Raw genomic sequence first — 14,745 nt, 5'->3', positions numbered from 1 at the left:
ACTTGGTCAGATTCGACGTTATTTCTCTGGCGTCATCTTCCGAAAGTCTGGATAACCATGATCGGTGCTTTCCTGCTCCTTGAGTGCTTCGAGAGGCGCTTCCTCGCGAGCCCCTCCGTCGTTCACTAGATTGGTCTGCAGCGGATAGGCGTCTCTCGAGGGTGGCTTGCTCTTTCGATAGGCGCTCCCGGTTTTTCTCCAATATAGAGCGATAAGCGTTGAGGGTTCCAACCAAGGTTCCCGCGGGGAGCGGTGTGTTGTTAAGCACGGCTGCCTTGGCTGCTGCCCACTCTTCCTCTGCGATGGTGTAATCGCTGTTGTTGTTACTGGCGCTGTTTCCAAAACTTGCTCGTCTGCTGGAGCGGGGGGTGTGGTCTCCATCTCCCCTGTTCCTTGTGTTTCCTGTGTTATTGGCGGCATAAACCTGGTGGTGTGTCGTTTTCCTGGTGGCACCTTGGACGATGCTGTCGACACTATCCTCTCCTGATGAATGATACGTCTCCGACGTATCGATAATTTCTTATGTTCCATGCCACATTATTGATGATATCTACATGTTTTATACACATTATATGTCGTATTTATGCATTTTCCGGCACTAACCTATTAACGAGATGCCGAAGAGCCAGTTGTTGTTTTCTGCTGTTTTTGGTTTCAGAAATCATAGTAAGGAAATATTCTCGGAATTGGACGAAATCAACGCCCAGGGTCCTATTTTTGCACGAAGCTTCCAGAAGACCGAAGGGGAAAGGAAGTGGGGCCACGAGGCACCGACACCACAGGGCGGCGCGGCCTGGCCCTTGGCCGCGCGGCCCTGGTGTGTGGGGCCCTCGTGTGGCCCCCCGCGTTGCCCTTCCGCCTACATATAGCCTTCGTCGCGAAACCCCCAGTACCGAGAGCCACGATACGGAAAACCTTTGCGAGATGCCGCCGCCGCCAATCCCATCTCGGGGGATTCAGGAGATCGCCTCCGACACCCTACCGGAGAGGGGAATCATCTCCCGGAGGATTCTTCACCGCCATGGTCGCCTCCGGAGTGATGAGTGAGTAGTTCACCCCTGGACTATGGGTCCATAGCAGTAGCTAGATGGTTGTCTTCTCCTCATGTGTTTCATTGTCGGATCTTGTGAGCTGCCTAACATGATCAAGATCATCTATCTGTAATCCTATATGTTGTGTTTGTCGGGATCCGATGGATAGAGAATACTATGTTATGTTGATTATCAATCTATTACCTATGTGTTGTTTATTATCTTGCATGCTCTCCGTTATTAGTAGAGGCTCTGGCCAAGTTTATACTCTTAACTCCAAGAGGGAGTATTTATGCTCGATAGTGGGTTCATGCCTCCATTAAATCTGGGACAGTGACAGAAAGTTCTAAGGTTGTGGATGTGCTGTTGCCACTAGGGATAAAACATTGATGCTATGTCCGAGGATGTAGTTATTGATTACATTACGCACCATACTTAATGCAATTGTCCGTTGTTTGCAACTTAATACTTGGAAGGGGTTCGGATGATAACTCGAAGGTGGACTTTTTAGGCATAGATGCATGCTGGATAGCGGTCTATGTACTTTGTCGTAATGCCCAATTAAATCTCACAATACTCATCATATCATGTATGTGCATGGTCATGCCCTCTCTATTTGTCAATTGCCCGACTGTAATTTGTTCACCCAACATGCTATTTATCTTATGGGAGAGACACCTCTAGTGAACTGTGGACCCCGGTCCATTCTTTTACATTGAATACAATCTGCTGCTATTGTTCTTTACTGTTCTTTGCAAACAATCATCATCCACACTATACATCTAATCCTTTGTTACAGCAAGCCGGTGAGATTGACAACCTCACTGTTTCGTTGGGGCAAAGTACTTTGGTTGTGTTGTGCAGGTTCCACGTTGGCGCCGGAATCCCTGGTGTTGCGCCGCACTACATCCCGTCGGCATCAACCTTCAACGTGCTTCTTGGCTCCTCCTGGTTCGATAAACCTTGGTTTCTTTCTGAGGGAAAACTTGCCGCTGTACGCATCACACCTTCCTCTTGGGGTTCCCAACGGACGCGTGCTGTACGCGTATCAAGCATATTTTCTGGCGCCGTTGCCGGGGAACTGAAGAAAAGCTACACCACAAAGATTTCTAACTCCCACGTCAACTACACGCCAGCAAGCATATTTTCTGGCGCCGTTGCCTGGGAGATCAAGACACGCTGCAAGGGGAGTCTCCACAATCCAATCTCTTTACTTTGTTTTGTCTTGCTTTATTTTATTTACTTACTTGTTTGCTGCACTTATATTAAAACACAAAAAAATTAGTTGCTAGCTTTACTTTATTTACTGTCTTGCACTCTATATCAAAAACACAACAAAATTAGTTACTTGCATTTACTTTATTTAGTTTGCTTTATTTACTACTGCTAAAATGGCCACTCCTGAAAATACTAAGTTGTGTGACTTCACAACCACAAATAATAATGATTTCTTATGCACACCTATTGCTCCACCTGCTACTACAGCAGAATTCTTTGAAATTAAACCTGCTCTCTCGAATCTTGTTATGCGAGAGCAATTTTTCGGTGTTAGTTCGATGATGCTGCTGCCCATCTCAATAATTTTGTTGAATTGTGTGAAATCCAAAAGTATAAGGATGTAGATGGTGACATTATAAAATTAAAATTGTTTCCTTTCTCATTAAGAGGAAGAGCTAAAGATTGGTTGCTATCTCTCGCCTAAGAATAGTATTGATTCATGGACTAAATGCAAGGATGCTTTTATTGGTAGATATTATCCCCTGCTAAAATTATATCTTTGAGAAGTAGCATAATGAATTTTAAACAATTGGATAATGAGCATGTTGCACAAGCTTGGGAAAGAATGAAATCTTTGGTTAAAAATTGCCCAACCCATGGATCGACTACTTGGATGATCATCCAAACCTTTTATGCAGGATCGAACTTTTCTTCGCGGAACCTATTGGATTCAGCTGCTGGAGGTACCTTTATGTCCATCACTCTTGGTGAAGCAACAAAGCTTCTTGATAATATGATGATTAATTACTCTGAATGGCACACGGAAAGAGCTCCACAAGGTAAGAAGCTAAATTCTGTCGAAGAAACCTCTTCCTTGAGTGATAAGATTGATGCTATTATGTCTATGCTTGTGAATGATAGGACTAATGTTGATCCTAATAATGTTCCTTTAGCTTCATTGGTTGCCCAAGAAGAACATGTTGATGTAAACTTCATTAAAAATAATAATTTCAACAACAATGCTTATCGGAACAATTCTAGTAATAACTATAGGCCATATCCTTATAATAATGGTAACGGTTATGGTAATTCTTATGGGAATTCTTACAACAATAATAGGAACACACCCCTGGACTTGAAGCTATGATTAAAGAATTTATTAGTACACAAACTGCTTTTAACAAATCTGTTGAGGAAAAGCTCAATAAAATTGATATTCTCGCTTCTAAGGTTGATAGTCTTGCCTCTGATGTTGATCTTTTGAAATCGAAAGTTATGCCTAATAAGGATATTGAAAATAAAATTGTTACTACAGAAAATGCCATCCAAGTTAGAATTAATGAGAATATAAGATTGATGGCCGAATTGCATGCTAGGTGGGAAAGAGAATAAAATGAAAAACTAGCTAAAGAGAATAATTTAGTTAAAGTTTGGACTATTACCACCACTAGCAATGCTAATGCTACACATGTTGCTGCACCTCCTACTATCAATGGTAAAATAATTGGTGTTGGCAATGTTACCACTTCTAATGCAAAGCCTGCAAAACTGCCGGAAACTGCTAAAACTGCTGAAACTCGCTCGTGATAAAACTGCTGAAATTTTTTCCAACATTGGGGATGATGATCCCATTGCTTTAGATTGTAATGGTTTGGATTTTGATGATTTCCACATCTCTGAAGTTATAAAGTTCTTACAAAAAACATGCTAAGAGTCCCAATGCTAGTGCTATAAATTTGGCTTTCACAAAACATATTACAAATGCTCTCATAAAAGCTAGAGAGGAGAAACTAAAACTTGAAACTTCTATTCCTAGAAAGCTAGAGGATGGTTGGGTGCCCATCATTAAGATGAAGGTAAATGACTTTGATTGTAATGCTTTATGTGATCTTGGTGCAAGTATTTTCGTTATGCCTAAGAAAATCTATAATATGCTTGACTTGCCACCATTGAAAAATTGTTATTTGGATGTTAATCTTGTTGATAATGCTATAAAGAAACCTTTGGGGAGAGTTGATAATGTTCGCATTACCATTAACAATAACCTTGTCACCGTTGATTTTGTTGTCTTGGATATTGAATGCAATGCATCTTGTCCCATTATATTGGGAAGACCTTTTCTTCGAACTCGTTGGAGCTATCATTGATATGAAGGAAGGTAATATTAAATATCAATTTCCTCTCAAGAAAGGTATGGAACACTTCCCTAGAAAGAGAATGAAGTTACCATTTGATTCTATTATTAGAACAAGTTATGATGTTGATACTTCGTCTCTTGATAATACTTGATATACACTTTCTGCGCCTAGCTGAAAGGCGTTAAAGAAAAGCGCTTATGGGAGACAACCCATGTTTTTACTACAGTATTTTTATTTTATATTTGAGTCTTGGAAGTTTTTTACTACTGTAGCAACCTCTCCTTATCTTAGTTTTGTGCATTGTTGTGCCAAATAAAGTCGTTGATAGTAAGGTTCATACTAGATTTGGATTGCTGCGCAGAAACAGATTTCTTTTCTGTCACGAATTTCGACTTGCCTCTCTGTAGGTAGCTCAGAAAAATATGCCAATTTACTTGCGTGATCCTCAGATATGTACGCAACTTTCATTCAATTTGGGCATTTTCATTTGAGCAAGTCTGGTGCCCCAATAAAATCCATCTTTACGGACTGTTCGTTTTGACAGATTCTGCCTTTTATTTCGCATTGCCTCTTTTGCTATGGTGGATGAATTTCTTTGTTCCATTAATGTCCAGTAGCTTTATGCAATGTCCAGAAGTGTTAAGAATGATTGTGTCACCTCTGAACATGTGAATTTTTATTATGCACTAACCCTCTAATGAGTTGTTTCGAGTCTGGTGTGGAGGAAGTTTTCAAGGATCAAGAGAGGGAGATGATACAATATGATCAAGGAGAGTGAAAGCTCTAAGCTTGGGGATGCCCCGGTGGTTCACCCCTGCATATTTTAAGAAGACTCAAGCGTCTAAGCTTGGGGATTCCCATGGCATCCCCTTCTTCATCGACAACATTATCGAGTTCCTCCCCCGAAACTATATTTTTATTCCATCACATCTTATGTGCTTTGCTTGGAGCGTCGGTTTGTTTTTGTTTTGTTTTGTTTGAATAAAATGGATCCTAGCATTCATTGTGTGCGAGAGAGACACGCTCCGCTGTTGCATATGGACAAATATGTCCTTAGGCTTTACTCATAGTATTCATGGCGAAGGTTGAATCTTCTTCGTTAAATTGTTATATGGTTGGAATTGGGAAATGCTACATGTAGTAATTCTAAAATGTCTTGAATAATTTGATACTTGGCAATTGTTGTGCTCATGTTTAAGCTCTTGCATCATATACTTTGCACCCATTAATGAAGAAATACATAGAGCTTGCTAAAATTTGGTTTGCATATTTGGTCTCTCTAAAGTCTAGATAATTTCTAGTATTGAGTTTTGAACAACAAGGAAGACGGTGTAGAGTCTTATAATGTTTACAATATGTCTTTTATGTAAGTTTTGCTGCACCGGTTCATCCTTGTGTTTGTTTCAAATAACCTTGCTAGCCTAAACCTTGTATCGAGAGGGAATACTTCTCATGCATCCAAAATCCTTGAGCCAACCACTATGCCATTTGTGTCCACCATACCTACCTACTACATGGTATTTCTCCGCCATTCCAAAGTAAATTGCTTGAGTGCTACCTTTAAAATTTCCATTCTTTACCTTTGCAATATATAGCTCATGGGACAAATAGCCTAAAACTATTGTGGTATTGAATATGTACTTATGCACTTTATCTCTTATTAAGTTGCTTGTTGTGCGATAACCATGTTCCTGGGGACGCCATCAACTACTCTTTGTTGAATATCATGTGAGTTGCTATGCATGTCCGTCTTGTCTGAAGTAAGGGAGATTTACCACTCATTTAATGGTTAGAGCATGCATATTGTTAGAGAAGAACATCGGGCCGCTAACTAAAGCCATGAATCATGGTGGAAGTTTCAGTTTTGGACATATATCCTCAATCTCATATGAGAACATTAATTGTTGCTAAATGCTTATGCGTTAAAGAGGAGTCCATTATCTGTTGTCTATGTTGTCCCGGTATGGATGTCTAAGTTGAGAATAATCAAAAGCGAGAAATCCAAATGCGAGCTTTCTCCTTAGACCTTTGTACAGGCGGCATGGAGGTACCCCTTTGTGACACTTGGTCAAAACATGTGTATTGCGATAATCCCGGTAATCCGAGCTAATTAGGACAAGGTGCGGGCACTATTAGTATACTATGCATGAGGCTTGCAACTTGTAAGATATAATTTACATGATACATATGCTTTATTACTACCGTTGACAAAATTGTTTCTTGTTTTCAAAACCAAAGCTCTAGCACAAATATAGCAATCAATGCTTCCCTCTGCGAAGGGCCTTTCTTTTACTTTTATGTTGAGTCAGTTCACCTATCTCTCTCCACCTCAAGAAGCAAACACTTGTGTGAACTGTGCATTGATTCCTACATACTTGCATATTGCACTTGTTATATTACTCTATGTTGACAATATCCATGAGATATACATGTTACAAGTTGAAAGCAACCGCTGAAACTTAATCTTCCTTTGTGTTGCTTCAATACCTTTACTTTGATTTATTGCTTTATGAGTTAACTCTTATGCAAGACTTATTGATGCTTGTCTTGAAAGTACTATTCATGAAAACTCTTTGCTTTATGATTCATTTGTTTACTCATGGCATTACCATTGTTTTGATCGCTGCATTCATTACATATGCTTACAATAGTATGATCAAGGTTATGATGGCATGTCACTCCAGAAATTATCTTTGTTATCGTTTACCTGCTCGGGACGAGCAGGAACTAAGCTTGGGGATGCCGATACGTCTCCGACGTATCGATAATTTCTTATGTTCCATGCCACATTATTGATGATATCTACATGTTTTATACACATTATATGTCGTATTTATGCATTTTCCGGCACTAACCTATTAACGAGATGCCGAAGAGCCGATTCTTGTTTTACTGCTGTTTTTGGTTTCAGAAATCCTAGTAAGGAGATATTCTCGTAATTGGACGAAATCAACGCCCAGGGTCCTATTTTTGCACGAAGCTTCCAGAAGACCGAAGGGGAAAGGAAGTGGGGCCACGAGGCGCCGACACCACAGGGCGGCGCGGCCTGGCCCTTGGCCGCGCGGCCCTGGTGTGTGGGGCCCTCGTGTGGCCCCCGCGTTGCCCTTCCGCCTACATATAGCCTTCGTCGCGAAACCCCCGGTACCGAGAGCCACGATGCGGAAAACCTCATCGAGACGCCGCCGCCGCCAATCCCATCTCGGGGGATTCAGGAGATCGCCTCCGGCACCCTGCCGGAGAGGGGAATCATCTCCCGGAGGACTCTTCACCGCCATGGTCGCCTCCGGAGTGATGAGTCAGTAGTTCACCCCTGGACTATGGGTCCATAGCAGTAGCTAGATGGTTGTCTTCTCCTCATGTGTTTCATTGTCGGATCTTGTGAGCTGCCTAACATGATCAAGATCACCTATCTGTAATCCTATATGTTGTGTTTGTCGGGATCCGATGGATAGAGAATACTATGTTATGTTGATTATCAATCTATTACCTATGTGTTGTTTATGATCTTGCATGCTCTCCGTTATTAGTAGAGGCTCTGGCCAAGTTTTTACTCTTAACTCCAAGAGGGAGTATTTATGATCGATAGTGGGTTCATGCCTCCATTAAATGCGGGACAGTGACAGAAAGTTCTAAGGTTGTGGATGTGCTTGTTGCCATTAGGGATAAAACATTGATGCTATGTCCGAGGATGTAGTTATTGATTACATTACGCACCATACTTAATGCAATTGTCTCGTTGTTTGCAACTTAATACTCGGAAGGGGTTCGGATGATAACCTCGAAGGTGGACTTTTTAGGCATAGATGCATGCTTGGATAGCGGTCTATGTACTTTGTCGTAATGCCCAATTAAATCTCACAATACTCATCATATCATGTATGTGCATGGTCATGCCCTCTCTATTTGTCAATTGCCCGACTGTAATTTGTTCACCCAACATGCTATTTATCTTATGGGAGAGACACCTCTAGTGAAATGTGGACCCCGGTCCATTCTTTTACATTGAATACAATCTGCTGCTATTGTTCTTTACTGTTCTTTGCAAACAATCATCATCCACACTATACATCTAATCCTTTGTTACAGCAAGCCGGTGAGATTGACAACCTCACTGTTTCGTTGGGGCAAAGTACTTTGGTTGTGTTGTGCGGGTTCCACGTTGGCGCCGGAATCCCTGGTGTTGCGCCGCACTACATCCCGCCGCCATCAACCTTCAACGTGCTTCTTGGCTCCTCCCGGTTCGATAAACCTTGGTTTCTTTCTGAGGGAAAACTTGCCGCTGTACGCATCACACCTTCCTCTTGGGGTTCCCAACGGACGCGTGCTGTACGCGTATCAATGAATACTGGACGTTGCAGATGAACGGTGTGTCGCTTGATCCTAGCCCGTGCCTGGTATCGCAGTTCAAGCAGTAGTACGAGGTCATCTCCGAAGATGCGGGACTATCGGATCCAACCAACATTGAAGACGTCGAACGAGGAGTTGATGGCGAAGGTGAGTTCGTTGAGTCCGTCAGACCAGCCGAAAGGTCGACTGATGACGACGTGCCTGAACCTGTCGATCTGGAGGCGAGTGGTTCTAGGAGTCGAAGGACTCCTTCCGAGTTGACGTTGTAGTGGACGCTGCCGAAGGTCATCTCCATGTTTCCTTGTAGATCAGAAAAGGTCGAGCGAGAAGAGTCGCTGTGCGGGGTGAATTCAAAGGAGCCGAATCGAATCGGGCTTCCTAGACTTGGTGACGATGGCGTCGATGAAGCTGCCGATGACATGACTGGATCTGCCGATGACCGATTTTGTGCCGACAGTTTTCCCACATACGGCGCCAATTGTCGAGGGTACTCCTCGGCAATGCCCTCCGATTGGGGCTTAGGGTTGATGGAATCCTGTAGGCTGACACGAGACATCGGTTCACAGAAAAGCGGGGAGAGAAATTTACCCAGGTTCGGGGCCCTCGATGAGGTAAAACCCTTACGTCCTGCCTGTCTGATCTTGATTATGAGAATATTGGGTTACAATGGGGTGCCGAAGGTTTCGGCTGAGATCTCGTCGAGAGGCTAAGTGTTGCGGCGACCTAGCTCTAGACTTCTGGTGGCTAAAGTTGCTAAGATTGATCGTGTCCCTGGGCAGCCCCTCTCCTGACCTTTATATAGGGGGCCAGGTCTCAAGAGATCCAACCGGGTACGACTAGGTTTACAGTAGTCCTAGCTCTAAACTTTCCTTGTTCGACTCCTTTTTTGTCTTGTCCGTCAAGGAATCATCTGCTGCATCGTCCAAGTGGCCCGCCTTGCCTCGAGTACCTTCATGGGCCTCCAGTTAGATTGTACAGGATAGGGCAATGTCGGTTACCCGAAGGGTAATGCCCACGTCATGCGTCACGGGTAAGTTAGAAGCTCTGATGCACCGCATTATATTATACACGTGGCGCAACACCCTTTACATGTGTCATTGATAAGTCACCTACCTATAGTTGTTTTTCTAGTAGTGCACTAGTGGTGTGTGATGCATGTAAAATGCATGCATTAATTTTGTAGTTTATTTTTTTGAAACCATTTCTACTATAGTGGAACACCTGGCAGCCTTTTATTAGTCAAGCAAATTTCAAACTATATACAACATATTTACAACACAATAACAAAGAATCACTTAAGGGAACTAAGCCATGATGACAAATTGTCAGCAAGGGGGCCCTTCACCCTATGCTTCAGCATGGTGACATCTAGAACAAAACCAATTTTCCACCCTTTGAAAGAAGGTCTCATATGTCGAAAAATTCAGTGGTTCCTTTGTTTCCAAATATTCCAGCAAGCCAAGATAATCATCTCAGTAAAACAAGGGCCCTTAAACCTTTTCTTTGCAAACGATGGGCTTTCTTCAATAGAATAGTCTCTCCAATCGATTTGAAGATAATTCCAAACCCTGGAGTTAAATTGGCAAGTGAAAAACAAATATTTCCAATCTTCAAGCACATGCTGGGGACATAAAACACACACTGCTACCAGCAATATTCCACTGCCTTCTGATGAGTATATCCCTAGTGTTAATTATACCATGTAGAAGCAACCAGGCAAAAACTTTGTACTTAGACATACACTTTAACTTCTAGATCAGTTTAGAAAGCATGTGATCCTGTAATGACTCAATTTTTTGTTTATAACAAGAACTCGAGGAATAAGTTCCTTTATTGAACTGGTAAATCCATTTGTCACAGGCTTTCTGAGAGCATCTCCACTCGCCCTCCTATAGGGGGGCTTAGGGGAGTGTCAGCGTCTAAAATCCACCCCAGCCGAGGCCCCCAAAATTGATTTTCAGCTGACGCGGTCCAACTTTGCATCCGGTGCCCCCAGGCCAAACCTAGTAGAAAGGAAGCCTAGCGGGGGCGCTGGCGTGCTACGTGTTGGCAGAAAAGATGCAGGAAGAAGTTGCGGGAAACGCCTGCATGGCCGTGGACCCTCCTCGTCAGCGCCCACCGAGTCGTCTTCCTTATCACCTTCCAGGCCCGTCGAGTCGCGTCGGCGTTAATGCGCGTCTGCTCGTCTTCAGCGCGCCTGCTCGTCTTCAACGGCAGTCAAAGGTTGCACGCCTTTCTCACCTTTCGCGTCGAGTCGTGTTAGCGGTAATGCGCGCATGCTCGTCTTCAGCGCTGCTCGTCTTCAAATGCGGCGTTGATTCCCGCCAACGGCTTCCTCGGCCGCTATATAAACCAACGCGCGCCTCCCTCGCTGCGTCATTCCACCTCTCCTCTCCAAGCCTCCAAACCTCCACCGCGTCGTCCTCCTCCAGCCCTAGACGCCATGTATCACCAAGAGCCACTGGCGGTTGTGCCCTCGCGCAGCCGCCGCCATTCCTCGTCTCGCGGCTCCCTCGCCATCCGCATCCCCTCCCCGTCGCGCCAGCGCCAGGGCGAGTGGACGCCACCGCCAGAGTAAATTGCGGCGGCCTCCATCATCAAGGCGATCTTCGGGTATGCCTGCCATCCGAGATCTTGCTATTCCGCAATGGTCTCTGTGGTTGTTTGCTGAATTCCCCGAGTGCGCGCTCAGGTTTGCTCTGTGTTCACTAGAAGCGTTCGCCGCTGCTTTCCTTTCATCAAGTTTCTGCAGCAGCTTTTGTAACTCGCGTCTTGCACGAGTAAGTTTATATTGATATGATATTAGATTTGCCGACGATTGTGGTGTCATCGGTTCTGTGACGTTTATAGCCCTTGTAGCTCTATCCCAAGCAGCTTGAGGCAGCTGCACCTCTCTTGGCTGGGCTCCAACATACTTGTTTCCTGTTCCCCTCGTGAAATCCGCGGGATCGACATAGGGGTTGCCTTGTTCGTCGAAAGCCTCAGATTGCTCGTCTTCTTCTACCTCGCAAACCGACGCCGTGAGCATGTAGATTTGATGGTATGTCGAGTTTGCACTATCGTCAAGCTCGGGATCTTGAATCGTCGAGTTCTTTTTGCGTGATTCTAAGATTAGCACCCGCGCATTATGCAAAGGATAGGTGACACCATCGTACAGATCGGCGAAGACCTCCGTGCTGGCGGTTAAGTTGGTGTTTGATACGTCTCCGACGTATCGATAATTTCTTATGTTCTATGCCATATTATTGATGATACCTACATGTTTTATGCACACTTTATGTCATATTCGTGCATTTTCTGGAACTAACCTATTAACAAGATGCCGAAGTGCAGCTCTCGTTTTCTGCTGTTTTTGGTTTCAGAAATCCTAGTAACGAAATATTCTCGAATTGGACGAAACGAAGACCCAGGTTCCTATTTTCACCGGAAGCATCCAGAACACCCGGAAAGGACCGAGAGGGGGCACCGGGCCCCCAGACCATAGGCCGGCGCGGCCCAGGCCCTGGCCGCGCCGCCATATGGTGTGGCCACCCCTTCGACCCTCCTACGCCGCCTCTTCGCCTATATAAAGCCTCCGTCGCGAAACCCCTGATACGAAAAAACCACGATACGGAAAACCTTCCAGAGCTGCCGCCATCGCGAAGCCAAGATCTGGGGGACAGGAGTCTCCGTTCCGGCACCCTGCCGGAGCGGGGAAGTGCCCCCGGAAGGCTTCTCCATCGACACCGCTGCCATCTCCACCGCCATCTTCATCACCGCTGCTGCTCCCATGAGGAGGGAGTAGTTCTCCATCGAGGCTCGGGGCTGTACCGGTAGCTATGTGCTTCAATACAATAATCTCATGAGCTGCCTTACATGATTGAGATTCATATGATGATGCTTGTAATCTAGATGTCATTATGCTAGTCAAGTGAGTTTTACTTATGTGATCTCCGGAGACTCCTTGTCCCACGCGTGTAAAGGTGACGAGTGTGTGCACCGTGTGGGTCTCTTAGGCTATATTTCACGAATACTTATTCACTCGTTGAATGGCATAGTGAGGTGCTTATTTATATCTCTTTATGATTGCAATGTGTTTGTATCACAATTTATCTATGTGCTACTCTAGCAATGTTATTAAAGTAGTTTTATTCCTCCCGCACGTGTGCAAAGGTGACAAGTGTGTGCACCGTGTTAGTACTTGGTTTATGCTATGATCATGATCTCTTGTAGATTGCGAAGTTAACTATTGCTATGATAATATTGATGTGATCTATTCCTCCTACATATGCATGAAGGTGACAAGTGTGCATGCTATGCTAGTACTTGGTTTAGTCTTTTGATCTATCTTACACTAAAGGTTACTAAAATATGAGCATTATTGTGGAGCTTGTTAACTCCGGCATTGAGGGTTCGTATAATCCTACGCAATGTGTTCATCATCCAACAAAAGTGTAGAGTATGCATTTATCTATTCTGTTATGTGATCAATGTTGAGAGTGTCCACTAGTGAAAGTCTATTCCCTAGGCCTTGTTCCTAAATATCGCTATCGCTGCTTGTTTACTGTTTTATCGCGTTACTACCGCTGCGTTACTACTCGCTTGTTTACTATCCCGGGCAAAGCACTTTTCTGGTGCCGTTGCTACTACTTATTCATACCACCTGTATTTCACTATCTCTTCGCCGAACTAGTGCACCTACTAGGTGTGTTGGGGACACAAGAGACTTCTTGCTTTGTGGTTGCGGGGTTGCATGAGAGGGATATCTTTGACCTCTTCCTCCCCGAGTTCGATAAACCTTGGGTGATCCACTTAAGGGAAAACTTGCCGCTGTTCTACAAACCTCTGCTCTTGGAGGCCCAACACTGTCTACAAGAATAGAAGCTCCCGTAGACATCAAGCTATTTTCCGGCGCCGTTGCCGGGAGGAAAGGTAAAAGGCACTCATACTCCGGTTCCGTGTAACAGTACTTTTCCGGCGCCATTGTGTTTGTGCTCGAAGCTATTTCCTTTAGATCCCGCAATTGCATCTTTTTGTTTCTTGTTTACACTAGTTTGGCATAATGGACAACAATGAGCTTCTTATTCTATTTCCTGATTTAAAACATGGATTGTTTGGTGCGAAAATTAAAAAACCTATGAAATCTTATTTGCATGCTGGTAGTAATATTAGTATGAACGCTTTGAACACCACTGTTGAAAATGATATAGAAAGTTCTAAGCTTGGGGAAGCTGGTTTTCATGATCTTTTTAGTCCCCCAAGCATTGAGGAGAAAATTTTCTTTGATGATATTTTGCCTCCTATTTATGATGATTATAATAGTGGTCTTTTGGTACAACCTACTATGGAGAGTAAATTTTATTGTGATTATACTATGCCTCCTACACTTGATGAGAATAATAATGATAGCTACTTTGTTGAATTTGCTCCCGCTATTACTAATAAAATTGACTATGCCTATGTGGAGAGTAATAATTTTATGCATGAGACTCATGATAAGAATGCTTTATGTGATAGTTATATTGTTGAGTTTGCTCATGTTGCTACTGAAAGTTATTATGAGAGAGGAAAATATGGTTGTAGAAATTTTCATGTTACTAAAATGCCTCTCTATGTGCTGAAATTTTTGAAGCTATACTTGTTTTATCTTCTTATGCTTGTTACTTTGCTCTTCATGAACTAGTTTATTTACAAGATTCCTATGCATAGGAAGCATGTTAGACTTAAATGTGTTTTGAATTTGCCTCTTGATGCTCTCTTTTGCTTCACATACTATCTCTTGCGAGTGCATCATTAAAACCGCTGAGCCCATCTTAACGGCTATAAAGAAAGAACTTCTTGGGAGATAACCCATGTGTTATTTTGCTACAGTACTTTGTTTTATATTTGTGTCTTGGAAGTTGTTTACTACTGTAGCAACCTCTCCTTATCTTAGTTTTGTGTTTTGTTGTGCCAAGTAAAGTCTTTGATAGTAAAGTAAGTACTAGATTTGGATTACTGCGCAGTTCCAGATTTCTTTGCTGTCACGAATC

This window comes from Lolium rigidum, chromosome 7 (genome assembly GCF_022539505.1).
Source record: "Lolium rigidum isolate FL_2022 chromosome 7, APGP_CSIRO_Lrig_0.1, whole genome shotgun sequence".
In the NCBI taxonomy this organism is placed as follows: Eukaryota; Viridiplantae; Streptophyta; class Magnoliopsida; order Poales; family Poaceae; genus Lolium; species Lolium rigidum.
The sequence above is the reverse complement of the archived record's forward strand: the minus strand, read 5'-3'. Positions refer to the sequence as shown.